This window comes from Myotis daubentonii, chromosome 7, assembly GCF_963259705.1.
Source record: "Myotis daubentonii chromosome 7, mMyoDau2.1, whole genome shotgun sequence".
NCBI classification, from domain to species: Eukaryota; Metazoa; Chordata; class Mammalia; order Chiroptera; family Vespertilionidae; genus Myotis; species Myotis daubentonii.
Window position 1 is genome coordinate 17,202,559 of NC_081846.1, and position 19,128 is coordinate 17,221,686.

General features: G+C 35.3%; 1 protein-coding gene and 1 pseudogene across 1 annotated transcript in view; one reads left to right on the forward strand and one right to left on the reverse strand.

Annotated features, from left to right (window-relative positions):
- ERBB4 (erb-b2 receptor tyrosine kinase 4) overlaps positions 1-19,128 on the reverse strand; it is a 922,327-nt gene that overhangs the window by 451,554 nt on the left and 451,645 nt on the right. The window lies entirely within an intron of this gene.
- LOC132239003 (U2 spliceosomal RNA) lies at positions 9-223 on the forward strand (annotated as a pseudogene).

Sequence of the window (19,128 nt, forward strand, 5' to 3'; positions counted from 1 at the left end):
AAAATAGAATCGCTTCTCGGCCTTTTGGCTAAGATCAAGTGTAGTATCTGTTCTTATCAGTTTAAAATAGTAAGAGAAAAATAGTTTTCTTATCCTCTCCCTCAATTATGCTATGCATTGAAATTCCTCCATCGAGACCACCATCTTATGTTTTTTTTTTATTTCTCAGCTGTTAGTAGGGACCAGCAATTGGAATTAGCCAGTGGGTGATTTGCTATGCTATAAATTATATTGATAATCCTGGCAGAGGAGCATTTTAATGGCATTCCCTAGTTACTTTATGCACAAAACAAATGTCTTTGGTGAATGTGGTTAATAATATATTAAAATAGTACTGCATTCACTTTTTTAACTCAATCCATGTTTTATGTGAATGTTTTCCTCAGAAACAGAATTCTTGATCATTTTAGTAGTATGAATTTGGTATATGAAATTTGGGCACAATAGAATCAATTTTCTCTCAGCTTGTATTTACTACCATATTTATTGTAAAAATTAGTAACATTAAAAAAATGATATCAATAAGTAAAAAAAAATCAGCTTAATTATTTTAGAGGAAAATACATACAGTATTCATATTAATGTTTATTAAACCCCCTTAAAGTTCTTTATAAAATAAAAGAAAGAATTTATCATGCCATTTTCAATCATGAATATGACAGGCAGTAAACAATTCTTAGTGGGCATTTGAATAAATGTCTAGTCATGAAATGTGAAAGTGGATTATTGTGTGGGCAGTGAATTGTATAATGCTTTAGAAATTTATATTGCGTTATTATAATGAAAAGCCATAAAAATGTCTTTGGGTTTAACACAGGGCTGTAGAACTTCCTGCACCTTCAATATATTTGTGTATGTTGTAGCATCCTACTTCTTTTTTTTACAAAAAAAAGAACTATAAATGTTTCTAGAAGGTTATCTTAATATTCACACTATTTTGAAATGACTGTATTTTCTACAAGATTCAACAAGATTTTTCTGAGTGCTTACTATGCGCATAGCATTGCACCAAGCTATGAAGGCAGTAACAAAAATAGAGATAATATAAAAGGACTACTAGTATTCAGACAATTCCCAATTTAGAATAATTCAATGTCTAACAATTTGTCAAATATAAAATACCCAGCCTGTTACGGCCATGTTATTTGAAGCAGGCAGGACGTTCACAAATAAATTTAGAACCAGTATCACTCAGTCCGCTTCTTGGGTGCTCAAGTGAGAAGTCCAGCCTGAACATGCAAATGGTATCTTGGACAAGCCTCTCTTAAGGATGTCAGATGCTGCAAAGTTTAAGAGATAAAAAAATAAGATACACTAATAAGAATAAAGTATGATTCAATATGAGTATCAGGAAAGAAGTTATCCAGATTTTTTTATGGGACTGGAACATTTTAACATTATACAAAAATATGTTAAATGGTGATATTATTTTAATTATATAAAGACTTAAAATGAGAAAATTCATTTGAAATGCAAAGTCTCATATAGATTTTTAAAGGGTTTTAAGAATTCACTACAAAAATGTTTCTTACTATCTTAAACTAAGTATATTTTCTTCTAGCATATATAGGGTTTTATTTTTATATTTAACTTCTAAATATCATTGGGAATACATATGTGTTTACATTCTTTCACCAAATAATTGTTTGGTGGTTCCCTCCCCCCAAAACACACACACACACACACACACGCAATTTTTCTATACAGGTATGTGTAACTTGTCAGTCTAGAAACTACTTTCCTTTAGACACAAGAGTTACACCTATAATACCCTCTTTAATTCAAAGCACAGTTCAAAGAGAGTCTTAGATAGCAAACTGAAGGAAGGAATAGAATTTAGCCAAAGTGAACAACAGCAAAAACAATTTAATTAACAAGGAAGGCCCTCCTAGGAAACAGATAGAAGTCATTTTGCAAAGAATACACTGAATTCCTAATGATTCATGAAGCTGTGCACAGTAACATGACTATCCAAAACTGAAGAGTCTAAGATGACTACATGCCAATCCATTAAAGCCTTTGACTTTGTGAGAATCTGCTGATGTGGATATTAAAAGCTCTCATTGACCACAGCCATCATTCCAACAGCAAACAGTGGGCAACATGGGACACAGAACAGAAATTCTGAGGAGAATTCAGCCATTCCCCTTAGACACACCTATAAAGGGATTCACTAATTTTTTGTTATTTTCTGGACACTTTATATCAGACCAGAATGAGAATGCTTTATAATCAGCTTTATTCAATAACTAGAGACCTGGTGCATGGATTCATGCACACTGAAAGGAAATTAATTAGAAGAAATATTTTAGAGTCAGGGAAGGGACCACAGGAGGTTGGCACCAGGGCGAGTCCAGCCTGTCTCACCCAGTCCCAATCAGCCAGACCCCAGCAGCAAGCTAACCTACGGGTCGTCTGTCTCCTGGTGGTCAGTGCATGTCATAGCGACTGGTCGAACAGTCGAATGGTTGGACACAGCATATTAGGCTTTATATATATATAGATGTTTGTCAATCAAATGCAATTTTTGTTCCATTGTTTGATTTCTCACTCACTCAAATTTTCTGCGGTGAAAATTTTGAATTAAAGAACTCACTTAGAAACCTTTAAAATAGATTATATATCTATTTTAAAATATATCTATCCAGGTGAACTCTCACACATGATTAATAATAATACTTAAGTATAAATTTGGTTGAAATCTCAGTAGCTTCCCATTGCCTCTAAGACTAAAATCCAAGTTCAAGATTTTTTTAGGCCCTTGCCATTTTATCCATGCTTCTAAAAATTTTACCCCTCATAATTATGCAGAAAAAATGAATTCCTCTTTGTTATTACATGTGCTGTGCTTTCCCAGAGTCCCTGCACATTACTGCCCATGGCTCAGACACTGCACCTATCACACATGACCTCTCTGCACCCTCAAACTCCCTTTATATTTCCTTCAGGTGTCAGTTGCAATGTTATTTCACCCACATGTCTTCCCAGCTGCCAAGACTGGACTAAGAGAAATTTCTTTGTATTGGGTACTCCCATGTCCTTTCCATCACAGTGCATATATGCACCAGGGATTCAGAGAATACCTTTGAATAAATTAGCAATGAAGGAAGCTGTAAAAGCATTTGATATCCATAATGGTCAATTTAATAGGCCCTCAGAGAACAGCACTAAACAGTTTTCTTCTCTGGTACATTGTATTCTTCAGTGTACACCTGATTCAATCTGTTCTTTGCCTGGCCATCCTAACAGAAGGGTTGGTTCTGCAGAAAACATCCATTTTTGCTTCAGAGACTATGAAGGTAGACATTAATTAGTATCATTATTTCTTTCTAATATTCTAAAAATGAATTAAAATAATGTTACCAGGTAGGCCTGTTCTGGTAGAGTTTTATCTCTTTTGTCATTTATATGCAAGACTTCATATATTTTTATAAAGTTAAAATTGTTGTTTATTATTATATTTGTATGTGGCGAAAACATCAAATTAAGTTTAGATGTTATATTTAGTTTTATTATGTATTGGCCTCTGGTAACTATTGATAATAGGATATATTCCTGTATTGGGCATTAGTCAAAATTGAACAACATTTTTGGAGCCTCCCTCTTCCTACTTTAAGAATGAAAGCTGTCCAGCTAGTGGTGCTCAGTAGTGTGGCTCAGTGGTTGAGCATGGGCCTATGAACCAAGAGGTCACAGTTCAATTTCCAGTTGGGCCCAGGTTGTGGATTTGATCCCCAGTGTGGAGTGTACAGGAGGCAGCTGATCAATGATTCTCTCTCATCATGGATGTGTCTATCTCTCTCTCCCTCCTGCTTCCTCTCTGAAATCAATAAAAATATATTTTTTAAAAAGAATGAAAGCTGGTAGAGTATTTATAACAAGTCATTACCTATTTTTGCTAGTTATGCCTTCAGGGAGTGATTATCACATGTATTTAACCAGAGGAACCCCATTAGGAATTGAAAGCACCCACTGTTAAAATCTAATTAAGGTTTTCCTCAAGCTGTACATTTACTTGCTCAGTAAGAAAGAAAGAGTTTAAAAATATTTGTTTAAGACTGCGGGTTTTTAAAAAATATTTTCTAGATAATTTGCACAATCATTTATGTGCAAATCCTGATTATTCAGACCTTTGGTTTGTTCCCTTAGTTTGCAGTAGGGGTTGTTTGCATAGCAAAAGGTCATTTCACTCATAATGGTCATTTCACTCATAAATAGTTTCCCTGTATGTGTCAATGCATGAGAGAAGGGTCTCCCTGGGACAGGCTCCCTAGACGGTCATCCATGTGCAATTTAATCGATCACCATAAAAAATATAAATGTCTTGCTGAAACTAATATGGATTCTGAATGCCAGAAAAAGACCAAAAGGAGGTTTCTACTCACATGGACAGTCACTGTTGGCTAAGGACCAAACATCACTATGAGGCTTGGACCCATCCCTGGCCTGTGTTTAGCCACAAAACAGAGGTTGGAAGAAATGGAAAGAGAAAATCTGCAATGTACAGTCGACAAACTGAAGAAATAAGGGGAAGATAGTATCAGCCAAATATCTAGATTCTTGCATGCGAACCCACAATTTGCTGCCCTGACTGCAAATTTAGATGAGGTCTTTGTCCTCCAATCTATCAAAGAAGTGACGAACAAAAATTCCTTCCTGGTCAAGCATTCTAAAATTCAAGGCAGCATAAGGAACACTGATCCACTCCGTAACAGACAAATTTATTCAATTTACTACTGTTACCTTTTTAAAAATCTTGTTCTACATATATATAGGATATCTCAAAAAAGGTATACACACTTTTAACAGCTGATAACTCACTTAACGTTCACTCCTTTCCAGGTTTAGCTGATATGAAATAATGGGTGAAGCCAGACTCGGCATTGAACAAAGAACATGTATCCACTAGACTCTTCTATGGGGATACATAAAAGATAAACTGTACGGTACAGAACCAGAGACAGCTGACACATTGAGGAGGCACAAATACTGAGTGGAATGAATCTTCATGTTTGTGATTCCACGGCTTCGGGATATCAGCAGTTGCTGGACCAGGACAGACATTGGTTTGAAAACCTAAAGATGTATACATTATGGACTGGTTTCATACATTGTGTCCATCTTGAGATTATACTATGCGCGTGCGCGCGCACACACACACACACACACACACACACAAATTGCATAAAATATACCTAAAAATTGCAAATATGTTTTATATTAGAAATCACTAATGACTGAAAATCAGTACAGATTTGTTAGATAAATAATCACTTTTTTAAAAATTTGTTAGAGAAGCTTTTGTTTTCTTGCTTAGGGTACAAAATAGCACTAGTCCACTGAAGGAAGATCTCTCTAACAAATATCAATGGTCAATCTAATGCCTCTGTGTTCATAAACAAATTAGAAGTCTAACTTTGTGATTTCTAAAAAAATAATTTCATAACCATAATATTTTGGGGTTGTTGTGAGGATTAAATGAGACATAAATATATTACCTTTTATAGTGTGATATACTACATAACCTATGGTTATGTAGTGTGTGTGTGTGTGTGTGTAGAATAATCTCAAGATGGACACAATGTATTTTTAGGGGGTAATGGAGAGATAAATAGATTAAATATTTATTAATTTTATGTTATCTATTGTTATTAATAAGAAAACATTATAAGTCACTACTGTGATTACACTTATATCAATTTTTCTTTACTGGGGAGTACAGTAATAAAAATTTCAAGTATTATTCATGTTGATATTTAAGCATTTAACAAAAATCTTTTATAATGAAAATGTTTGGCCATATCCCAGGCTCTATGTTTTTCATTTCTTAGGGTGTTTTATTTTTAATTAAACTAGCAAAAATCTTTCCATAGAGACATAATTAGATTTTATGAGTATTTAATAACTGATAGTATATTCTTTTCTGACCTACAGCAGACTTTATTACATAGGAAAATTAGTTTTCTCATATAACTCTATGCTTCTCATTTATCTGATTTTATTGACTGCCTTAATTAAAGTGACAAAATATATTAGTAATTGATTTTGTGATAAAATAAGTAATTGTAATTAATTAGTTTTTAAATTATTAGCATAAATCAATTTTCTACTAGCTTTCCTTTTTTTTTTTTAGAATTCATACACTTGGATCATGATATATAAAACAGTGATTCAACTTCCCTTAGACAGATGACTGTACAAAATATCTTTTTTCCCCTATTATTTTAAAATTCAGCAGTGGCCTCTTGATCAGTCTTGAACACTTCTCAATAGTCCAGACTCCTTAACTCTACGTAATGTCAATAGTTGCAGGTGCCTGGAACTAAGAGCAATGTGAGGCTAAACAACTGAATATAGAAGAAGAATCAGGAAAAAAGGATAAAGTCCCTGCAAAATAGCATATTCACAGAGACCCCCAACTTTTACTGCTTTGTGAATAATCATGTTCATTTATACACTGAAATAAATGTCACTACAAATGGGTCACTCCCCTTTAATTTCTTTTGCTACTACTTATAAACTATATTTTCATTTGAAATTGATTTCTCTGCTTTTAAATTTGCTAATATTTGGGGGTTAGAACCATCTTACTTGTGTATTTTCCTGTAGACTCTGGCTCTAGGAAATTTAGTTTGATGGTCAGTAATACGTCAATCATTGCTTCATTTTTGTCATTAAAAAAATACTTCTTTATATTAGAGCACATAATATGACTCTATGGAAATTAAATGTTACACGTTGTCTCTAGCTACAGTACAGTAGTAACTAATAGAACATTTGAGGGACTTTCATAATCCCATTCTAAAATATATGTTACATACAGTTTCTAATCTTATGGCTTGTTTGTCTGAAAAGGAAGACTTCATAACCTCACTTGTAAAAATTAATAAATTAATGCTGGCCTTTATCCTTCATGTTTTTCATGTCAATAAGAAAGGAAAATGCATCATATAGACTTTACTTTGATATCTGTCAATGTTTTTGACATCCTCATATCATATAGCTCAGGAGTTATTACATTGACATTAAGTTTAAATGGCCAACTATGTAACATTGATCTTAGAGAACTGGGGGAGAGAAATAATACATTTTCCTGCACTGGATGGATACTCACAAACTGCAAGAATGGTTTTACAATATTAATTGGCTGCCACGTCAACAGATTTCTGTTATTGATAATCAAGGGAGATCTTGTGGTTGAAACAATGTATAAAGGCCAGGTGAGGACTGAGAGAAGGAAGAAGTGGAAGTTATATTTTCCCTTCTTCAGTAGTCATTTACTCTCCACACTGTAGCAAATAACAGTCAGAATCACAAATAGTTCTCACTTAAGAACATGTGAGCAAAATAGAGTAAATGTTGCAATACAGCATAGGAGCATGGTTAATCTTTCTAAAGTTGAATTCTGAATTGACTTAAATTCAAAAGTTGACAATAATTCAAAGTCATGACAATATGGTTAATGAGGTCAGAAAAAACTATCTACCAAAATCTATATATAAATAAGATTACATATACAACTATATTGCATAACATACACTTAGTTATATAAAACTACAAGGAGATAAGCATTATGCAATATTGACTGAACATTCAAAAAGGTCATAAAAGTTATGTTTGTCCTAAATGTAAGGAAAAAGGTAAATTATACCCAACAATGAGCACCAATTCACATTTTAGGTAGACAGAATATTTTGGCATTTCTCATTTATATATTGTCCTAGAGGCCGGGTGCACAAATTTGTGCATGGGTGGGGTCCCTCGGCCTGGCCAGCTATCAGGGCAGATTGGGGCGTCTCATCCAGTCCCGATCTGGGCTGATTGGGGCCAGCTGGTCAGGGAAAGGGACCGTGGGAGGTTGGCCTGCTGCAGGAGGTTGGCTTTGGGAGCGCACTGACCACCAGGGGGGCAGCTCCTGTGTTGAGTATCTGCCCCTGGGGCTCAGTGCGCATCATAGAGACCAGTTGACCAGTTGTTTGGTCTTTCAGTCACTTAGGCTTTTATATATAGATATTTCAGTGGAACATAAGTACTTTTTTAAAAACAAACTTTTAAAGATGGATTTTAAAAGGGTGATGTTTTAAACATAAATGTTATTTAAATAATCCCTATGCTATTAGATTCTTTTAAATTTTGCTATATGAATATTAATTTAAATCTTTCTATCAATTATATTTAAACCCTGGTTGTTTCAGGCTATCGTGTGAATTTCCAGATATGGACAGTGGTTATTAAGGAAAGGATCACTGTTTCACTTCATACCAATAAGACATAACTAAACTTTTTAATTATTTTAAATTCAGTTATTTTTTTATTGCGCATATGTCCTAAGATTATTATATCTTTCCCAAATATATGAGAATTCTATATTTTCTGCCTTCAATTTGAATGGTTTCATAAGTTGTTATGTTTGTTCCCTGGGAACAGTATTTATTTCCCATGGCCATTAATCAGTGTCACTTGTGCTAAGAGGCTATGCAGGGATTTCTGCCTAATGACCAAGGAAACTGAATTTATTGGTAGGGAAATCTTCAGCTACAGCTACTAAACTGCTATTAGTACAATCCTTAACAGCTCATTACCACAGGGATATGTGAATGTACAGCGTGACTTAAATGGGAACCACATTTAAAGAAGAAAAAAAGTTATTTGTTTATCCATTCCTGACAGAGCTCAGCGAACAGAATAAACTCCAATGTGACAACAAGGAAAAAAAAAAGAAAACTCTGACAAGATGAAATATCATCTCTTTCTTGTTAAGAAAGAAATGTTATGAAGCATTCAAACTAATGTGTACAAATTGCTTCATCCAATAATTATCAATATCCTGTGAGGAAACAGACTGTCCATATCCAGGCTCAGAAAGAAATGTTCATAAAAAGTTCAAGTAAAGAAGCAAAAGCAGTGTGAACGTTAAGAAAGGCATACTTGGTAGTATATTGGAATTTACACACTCTTGCTTCCTCTCTCTCTAAAAATCAATCAATAATTAAAAATAAAATAAGGCTACAAAGAAGGGCTGGGAGAGAATAAAATGTTGTATATTTATTTCTTTCTCATGTACATTGATTACTGCCAATCCTATATAATAAAGAGCTAATATGCTAATTAGACTGAACAGCAGAACGACCATCTGGATGACATGGATGACCGTCCGGATGACCTTCCAGATGAAGCTAGGGCTGTGAGGGCCGTGCCCCTTGCACTAATTTTGTGTATTATATAATTTGACAAACCATCAATGGTAAAGTATTAAAATAAGTCTGAGGAATTTTTTAAATTAAACAAAAACGGAAGTTATGAAATTCAACCATAAAATATTAGCATACCATAGAGTTGGAAAAATGGGTTTGGGGTGGATTGTGGAGGACATTGAATGTCATCTTAAAGAACCTTGGGCTATATCATCATGCTGTTCACAATGATTCAGTGTAGGGGTTTGAGGACCGGAGTGACATGAGTGAAATAATTACTTTGGGAACAACAATCTTAAAGTTTGTAGACTATCTTTTCAGAAGAAGAAAGACAATTTTCAAATCAAAACAGGAATTAAGCCCAGCCAGTGTTTCTCAGTGGTTGAGCATTGACCTATGAAACAGGAGGTCATGGATTTGATTCCTAGTTAGGGCACATGCCCAGGTTGCGGGGTCCATCCCCAATGGGGGACGTGTAGGAAGCACCTGATCAATGATTCTCTCTCATCATTGATGTTTCTATGTCTCTCTCCCTCACTCTTCCTCTCTAAAATCAATAAAAATATTTTTTTAACAAATACAGGAATTCAGTAATGAAGCAGAGAGACTCCACAAAAGAAAATGAGATCAAGAAGCGGAGGAAGGGGAATATTGAGAGATGAGATGTTTAGAAAGTTATTAGAAGTGAAGTAGAGGAATAGTGAAAAGGCACAGAAAATAAATAATGTTTCTATGTTGATTAGCTAGGAGAATGTTAATACCATAAAAAGTGACAGAGAGAAATTAGAAGCATGAATCAAAGAATTCCAAAATTGTTCAAGGAATCCAAAGAAACTTAGTTGAAGTGATTCAAAATCTTAGACATGAAAAACTCCAGGTACCAATGACATTGTAATTTTTTTCCAAGTTGAAATCCAATCCCAACAAGTGTCTTTAATTACCATCATTCTGTTACAACCAGTAATGACTAAATCCATACCTTGTTTCTATCAAATTGCTTAAATCTCTCCAATAAGATACTTAAATTCTTGGTTCATTGGTGAACAGTGACTGGAAGTACTTTATTGCCTTTCTATTTTTAATTCTGGCATAATTTGTGATGAATAAGGACATTAGAATCAATGAACCATAATGGTTGGCAGATTTATGATAATTTCCCCCCCTCACTTTGTTTCTAGGTTTCCTAACTTAGTCAAAGGCACTAAACAAAGACAAAGACAAAGAAGAGTGAAGGGATCCTTCGCTACATCTAAGCCAATCTTTAACACATCAAGTCAATTAGCATCATTATAACTTAACCACAAACATAGAAAGAGCAGTAGTAAATTATAAAGAGCAGTAATTTACTTTCACACATTCAAAGAACTGCATGTTAAAGACTGGGTTATTCATTTTCCTTGTCCACATCTCAACCCAGAGTGCTCTCATAATAGGACAGGATGGTCCAATATTCAGGGTTCAGAGCCAAACAGACTCTTATTCCAACATTACTGAATGGCCAAGTAACTTGGATAGGGTGTACACACACTTTCTAAGCCTCAGTTCCCTCAATAGAGATGACAATACAAGTTTGTACATCTGAGGTTATTGTAAAAGAGATAATCTAATGCAGGTGGTAACTGTACTGTAGGCCTTCCATAATTGCTAGATAAATGTTAACTACTGCTATGACTACTAGTGGCCAAATTATTCATAGTATTGCTTAATAATCTACATATGAATGATCTGTAGTGGTATTTGGTATTATCATCATAGTCACGTAAACTTTTGAAAATGGAAAATTATATGAGAGAGATATTTGTAGGGCAAAAAAAGAAAAAGACTAAGAGGAAACCATTCAAAAAGTTTCCCACATATGAATAAAACAGACTTTGAATTTTTGCCTTTCAGGCAGTATTTTCTGCAAACTGTGACCCTACTTTTAGAAACATACCATCCAACACCAAATAAGACACACCTAAAATTCTAGAAAGAAATTTCATTTTTGCCTCTCCGGAAGTGAGTAAACATGTTAACTTGAACCACACTAAATACCATATGCATCCCAATTCTTGTTGACACTTACAGTCCTTTACATCTTGAGCCATAATATTCTCTCTGATCTTGAAATTATTCCCTATTCCTGTCAATCAGGTTTTCAGTGTCTGCGAATTCACGTCTAGGGAACTATTGCTAACCCAGTCTTCTAAATTTACTGATTTTAAACATGACTGATTAATCCAAAAACTTTGATATTTCTATTACCTGACACTAGATTAAAAGGCAACTAACATGAGTCCTGTCTAGGTATCTCAGTTGGTTAGAGCATCATCCCAATATGCCAAATTGTGAGTTCGATCTCTAGTCAGAACACATATAAGAAGCCAACAATGAATGCATTAATAAGTGGAACAACAAAATCTGCCTGTCTCTCTCTCATAACAATTATAAGGAAAACAAAACAAAATGGAAAACAACATGAAACCTTTGAGGTAAATTCCTAACACTTGCAAAACCAAATAAGCCATGAGTGATTAGCTGCAGAAAGACCTATTTCTATCACACTATAGATAAGTGTTAATCAATTTGATTTATATTTAAGTTACTATAGACTCCTAAATAGGTAATAAAATGTAACATGTATTGTAAGACCATTACCTTTTGAGGCCACCAGATATTCTACATATACAGGGTGTTCTAAAAAATATAGATATGCACTTTAACAACTGATAGTTGTTAAATGAAAATGAAATGTAATTTAATAAACATTGCATTTATAATTATTCAAAGTGTGTGTATACATTTTTGGGGACAACCTATATTTATCTTTTCTTTCAAGATTGAATTATTTAAAGAAGCCACATTTAATTATTTTAGTAAAGTAAAAGTCTGGAACATTTTCTCACTAATTTTATTTTTCCCTATGTCTCATATGACCTTATTTAATGTTTTATTTGCATATTTCCAAACTGTTGTTTCTCTAATATATGCTATCTCAATATAGATTATGTAATTGAATTAACTTCAAGAAGTATAAATTAAATTATCAACTAAAGAAAAATATATTGCTTTCAACTCTAAATAAAACACAGCAAACACCAACATGTTTAGTTCTTTTGGGACAACATTAAGATAAAGAAAAATACTTACAAAGCATGAAATCCTTTTGAACAAGAGTCGAAGTCATGCCCGCTAACTGGAGTTAGCTATAAAGCAGAATTTAAAACCATGTAACCATGACCTCCAGAAGGCGGACCTGGAACATCTAAATGACTACCTTTTAGAGCACAGTAATGGAGAACTGGGGACTGCAACCACTTACTTCTTCATTCAAAGACATGTTTATTGAAACTCTACAAACTTCAAGTCAGAAATAATACGAAAGATTCTGTATAACTAGTAATTGTAAACAGAAAATTGCATATAATACAAGGTGCTGCCATAGCATTCGGGTATAGAGGATACATTACAGATGTCTTGGAAGATCAAGGGAGGCTTCCTTGAGGGGGTTATCACCTAAGCTGAACATAAATTAATCAGACAAGAACTTAGGGACAATGTTCCAAACCATGAGAACAGGAAATACATAAGGCTGGAGATGAGAGATTTTGTAGGAATACCATCTGAAGTTCAGAAGACCCTCTTAAAGGGTAGATCCAATGCCTGATGGATTTACCTGATAAAATGTATAAAAAATAGCTCTTAAAATAAGCACTAAAGAATATTTTTCCAATACTGGGCCAACATTGTTTTTATACATTTTGCCATATATTAACAATAACCTAAACTTTCATATCAGGGTGGGAGGAAATGTGTTGCTGTAAAATTATGACCTGACTCTGAAAAAAAAAGTTAAAGAAAAGTGCCAAGTTAATTTAAACTAATGCAAGCATTATAAACTGACTCAAGTTGGAAAATAAATGATCAAAAAGTATTACCTAACCGATGGTCCATAGAGAATATTACTTGAATGTGTTGTGACTGAAGCAATCACTCATTGGCCAATTGTGTTCTGATTTCCATTATGTTAGGCTCTGAGGATATAAAGATGAATAAAATGTGTGTGTGTTTTTTCATTCTTGAGAAGCTCATAGTAACTGTTTAATATTTGTCCGTTGAATGAATGAATGAATGAATGAATGAACATGAACATTTGAAAGCACCGCACATTCAATCATTGTATACACAAATATACAGAAGTGAAAAGGCAGCAACTACTTTAATTTTTAACAGTTCATAACACTGTCCTCTATTCATGAAACCACATATCTTAAAATGACCGTCAGACTCTTAGAATCTGCTTTCTGAATTGGATTAATTTCATAGGAGTATATTTAGTGGCATCTACAATACTAGAACTTCATAGGGGGTGAATATTACTTCCAAGTTGTCAAGAACATGAATAGGATCATTTCCCAAGAGGAAATTAGGAAACTGGCAACATTCTAAGATCTGTACTTGCCCCTAGAATGCACCTATTCAGTCATACGTAAGTCAGCAGCTGCTCCCACTCACGCAGAGGACAAGATACACACTTGACATGACATCTGTGTGAGCCCTTGCAGACAGAGCTCACATGACTAAATCTATACTGGCAACAGCTCTTTTTAGAGATTTGGAAGAGGGCATCTAGAAAACAAAAAAATTAAAAGTTCTTCAGAATAGACAAAAAAGTTTCTCAATAGAAATTGTAGTGACGTATTCATCAAAATAAAAAGAATTGTAATATTTTATTACAGCTAACATAATGTGTTGAATGTTGACTCTCTAAAAAAGATATTTCCAAATAATGTAGCATCATTTGGAAAGGTTTTTTGCAGATGTAATTAAATTAAAAATATCAACCATAAGAAAAAATGAAATACTGACATTTGCAACAACTTGGATGGAACCTGAGAATATTGTGCTAAGCAAAATAAGTCAGACAGAAAAAGTTAAGAACCATATGAGTTCACTCATATGTGGGTTATAAAAGTGAAAGCAACAGTTAAACAAGAAAAACAAACAAAACAAACCCTCACAGATACAAATAGTAATATGGTGGTTCCCAGAGGGAAGGCAGGGAGGCGGGTAGTAAAGAGTAAAGGGGATCAAATATATGGTGATGAAAGATGATTTGACTTTGAGTGGTGGACACACAATATAATATACAGATCATTTATCATAGAAATGTGTATTTGAAACCTATGTAACTTTATTAACCAATGCCGTCCCAATAAGTTTAATTAAAAATAAAGAGAATGTACAGGTTAGATCATCCTGGAAGATCCTAACTTCATCCTGGAAGATCCTAAATTGAAGACAAGTGTCTCTATGAAAGACAAGTAAAGAGATCTGAAACGTGTAGAGGAGAAAGCCATCTGGAGATAAAGGCAGACACTGGAGTTACGCAGCCATGAACCCAGGAATAGCTTGGGTACTGGATGCTGAAGGAGCAAAAACAGCTTTGCTTCTAGACGGCACATCACCTTGATTCTGGCCTCTGGCACCCAAAAGTGTGAGAGTATTCATTTACGTTGTTTTAAGCCACCAAGTTTTTGGTTCTTTGTTACAACAGCCACAGGAAACTAATACAGTTGCCAACGTAAAACCATTTTCAAAACAGTTATTTTCATTGGCATAGAGGAGTTAAAGGCTGGCAATAACAGTGTTACTTCCATGGGGTTAGTAGGTTGTGTGTAGGAGTAGAATTAAACCTGAACATGTGGCAATAAATTGAGCTCACCATGTGGCTTCTTTCCAACCCCCCCCCCCATTTTATTTACTGTCACAGTGAGTGGCTTCATCGTGTAAGTAATATTACAAAGCTGAAATTTGGGAGTTTTTCTGGATACTTTCCTACCTCCATCTCTTTGACGTCCTGCTGCTCCAAAATGTTTCTGAAACCATCATCCTTCCATCCACTTTTATTCCTACTACATATACAATATCTTGTGTTGCATATTCCTTTCCTTCTTGTGGTCATGGTAATTCCCCTGTCACTCAGACTTGTGTCCATTTACTCCCTTTTTAAAATCCTTATCCCATTATCCTTGCCTAATGATGTATTATACCTGCATTGGAGTCTCTTCAAGGTGTAGTCCTGATATATCTGCCTGGCCGCTTTTTTGATCATACCAACACAGAATTAACCTGGGCATGGTTAAACACCTCCCGTGTGGCTCACTGAGGACCTGAGACTTCTCTGTTACAGCACTTTCCACATTGCTATATACCCTCTGGCATCTCTACTAGCTATGTCTCCCTTGAAGCCAGGGATTAGGTGTTATTTGCCTTTAATCCTCAGAAACTAGTACTGTGGCGGGAGTCTCAAATCTAATTGGAATTCCATTGTTCTGACAACACTCAGTAGATGTGTTCATTTGTAGGAAAAGGCAGGTAGTTATTTTTTTGTTGTTGTTATTATTACTATTATTTTAACTTTCCAGAAGAAAGTTTGTGTACCTTTGAGGATGGCTAAGGAATTCAGTAATGATTCCTCCAAACCAGGCATACAATATTAGAAGAGATGAAGTAGATGAAGTAGAAGGATTTATCATAAACCACTCTAATGTGAGGACCTGGGAAAGTATATTGGGGTTTGAATAGCGCCCCCCCCCCAAATTCATGCCCATAGGAACCTGTGAATATGATATTTGAAAATAGAATTTTTGTAGATGTAATCAAATTAAAAGGAGGTCAGTTGATTAGAGCAAGCCCTGAACCCACCATGACTGCCTCCTTGTAAAAAGAGGGGAATTTGGACACAGAGACACAACTACACAGAGAAAAAGACCATGTAAAGATGCGAGCGGAGAATGAAGTGATGCATCTATAAGCCAAAGAATGTCCAAGATTACCAGCAACCACCAAATACTAGAAGAGGAAAGGAAGGATTCTTCTCTAGAGTCTTTGAAGGGACCAGGGCCAACACATCAATTTCATACTTTGAGCCTCCAGAACCGCCAGAGAAAAAAGTTGTCTTGCTTTGAGCCATTCTGCACACTGTACTTTATTACAGTGGTCCTGGGAAATGAACACAGTGACTGAACATGATACCCAGTGTGGGGAAGAGCATTTTTCCAATTTCTATGTGGAACACAACTTGGATTTAATGCTCACAGGCTTTGGAATTTATAACTTGGGAAACATTGGAGGAAAAAACTCTCTTGACCCAGACTTAGCATTGTCACTGTGGATGCTGGCCAAAATAGCACTTGTGAGATGCCATTCTCAAGTGGCTTTAAGTACAGCCAACATTAACAAGGAAAGGTCAGAGTGAAAGATTATGGAATAACGTTAACATGCGCAGCCTATGTGACACATCTCTGGGGCCTCCCGGATATAAGTAGACAAGACTTTTGAGAAAAGCTATACATCCTTATTAAGCAGATCATGGTAAGAACCAGAGTTCATCCCTGTCAACAGCATTATATTAATACTCTTAGTCTAGTAAAAGTCAGGTTTAGTACATTTCTGGCCTCTAATAAATGTCTGAATTATTTGTTTCATCCTTTACAGGATGAAAGACAATAGGAAATAGTTGCCAATGCAAAAGCAAGAGACTATTTTTAAAGGAAAAATTCTTATTTTATGATAAGAATGCTATTAGTTAACTCAACAAATATTTTATGAGAACTCACTCATGCTAAAATTATGGGAGGAGGGTTAAATTGTGAGGTACAGAAAGGAAGCAAATGTGTTCCATTGCCAGAGTGTTCATTGTCTAGTTGGTGAGGCAGACATGAAAGCAAACGATGATGAAATTTGATTAAGAGATATACACTAAGCACTTTGGAAATAGAGGAGACAGTCATGTCTGTTAAGGAAGACTTCTTAGAGCTGATGTGTAAGCTGTGTGAGCTGCTTTCTGAAAATTCAGGAAGTAGGAATTTTCTATGACTAGAGCATGGCAGTGTTTGCCATGGTCTAGAAGTATGAGAAACCATGGCACATGCAGGGAATGTTACATTATTTTTGCAGTACTAAGCCTTAGGGCTAGTGAAAGAAGTATGTGTGAGAGGTTGATTAAAGGCAGAGAGAAATTACAAGACTATCCTATATAATAAAACCCTAATATGCAAATCGACCAAACAGCAGTATGACCAGTCGCTATGAAGCACACTGACCACCAGGGGGCAGAGCCTCAACACAGAAACTGCCTCCTGGTGGTCAGTGCGCTCCCACAGCTGGTGAGCTCAGCAGCAGTAGCAGGAGCCTCTCCTACCTCCACTGCAGGCAGGTAGTAAGGAGTGAGGGGTCCCAGACTGCGAGGGGTCCCAGACTACAAGAGCCCTGGAATGCAAGAGCTCCAGACTGCAAGAGGGATATCTGCCTGCCAGCTTAGGCCCGATCCGATCCTAAGGGGTCCCTGACTGCGAAAGGGTGCAGGCCAGGCTGAGGGACACCTCCCTCCAGTGCACAAATTACATGCACTGGACCTCTAGTTTCACTATATCAAGGCAAAAGAGTTAATGGCTTAATTAAAATCACTTGTCCCTTATTCATAATTGAAAATTTTTCTTCTATGTAACAAATAATTATATGTGTAAATGGATCTACAGTCCTTTCTCACCCATTGCCCCTTCTAAATATTAAGTGAACACACCAGAGAGATTTAGTTGAATATTATGGGTGTGGAAACTAATGTGTGATATCTTGAAGTGCCTCTCTTATAAAAACAAGTTAAAAAAAAACAACAACAACACAGTGAAAGCTTGATTTCCCATGTTTACATCTCTCAGAATTGTATAAGCTTCATTGAAAACCCAGCTTCAGAGTCAGCTGTTTACATTAAAGATGGAGGTCCTGAGGTAAGTGATGGCGATACTGGTAAGACTTCTGGGCCCAAGGCTTAACTCTGGGAAAGAAAATGCAGCAACTGGTCCATCTCCATTCATAATTCACGACTTGGTCCCTAAGTAGCTTAGGAATAAAATGAGTATTTAAAGATTGGAAGAATCAGGGAGGCTTCTTGGAGGAGTCATTATTCCATATGGGTCTTCAACAGGCTCACTGTCCTGATTTTGTGAAAAGAAAAAAAATATACAAGGAAAAATGTTGACATCATGTCATCAGCCACCTAATTCAGTCCCAATAAATGATTCAGTCTGTAAACAGACTGCTAATTTTTTAACTGAGAATTCACTAGGAAATTTGTTTTAAAGTCTAATTTCAATCCTTAGTTAAAGACAATACTAGAATAGACAGAATTCATGGCTCTAATTCTGAAGATTTTACCCTACTAGATCAAGCCAAATGGAGATGTTTTATTTTTTAAACAACATATTTATTTATGTATGTTATATACTTTAAGTAGTAAAAGCGGTTTTGCTTTCATGAGCAACGAAGCATAACTGATGATAGAAGGCAAAGAAACCTTTTCAAAAATAAAAACATTCAACAGTAGCAAAGGGCACTTAGAAACTGAATAGGAAAACTTGCTTTTATATGAAACATTATTCTTTTTGAAACTATCTCCCATGTAAAAGCTCCTTTTGAGAAACTAGGTTTTCATCATCTCTCACGAGCAAGCTATAATGCCAAGGATGGGTTTAAACCATCAGAATGGTTCCTTGCAGCAAAATACTGAAAATGCGGCCAGCCATTCCTGCTGAACTGATTTTAATGAGCTTGGGTTATCTTGTAACAAACCTAAAACTATTATAATATTGGCTCCTGCTACTGCTGCTCAAGTGTTAAGTACAAATCTATTGCAAATTCAACTCTTACCTGCTTGGAATGCAGTTCAAAACAGCTTGCTTTCAAATAAAACTATCTGTGCAAATGCCAGTCTTCAAATAGAGATAGGTTCTGTGAAAATGGCTTAAAGTGAAATTGGACAATTAAATCTGTATTGTCCAAGACATAACACAGAGATTCACATATGGATGCCAGAGAAAACAGGAGAGGATATATACTTTACACTATTGTAAACAGGGTCAATGACAGGTACTTAGACATATACTATCTTTAG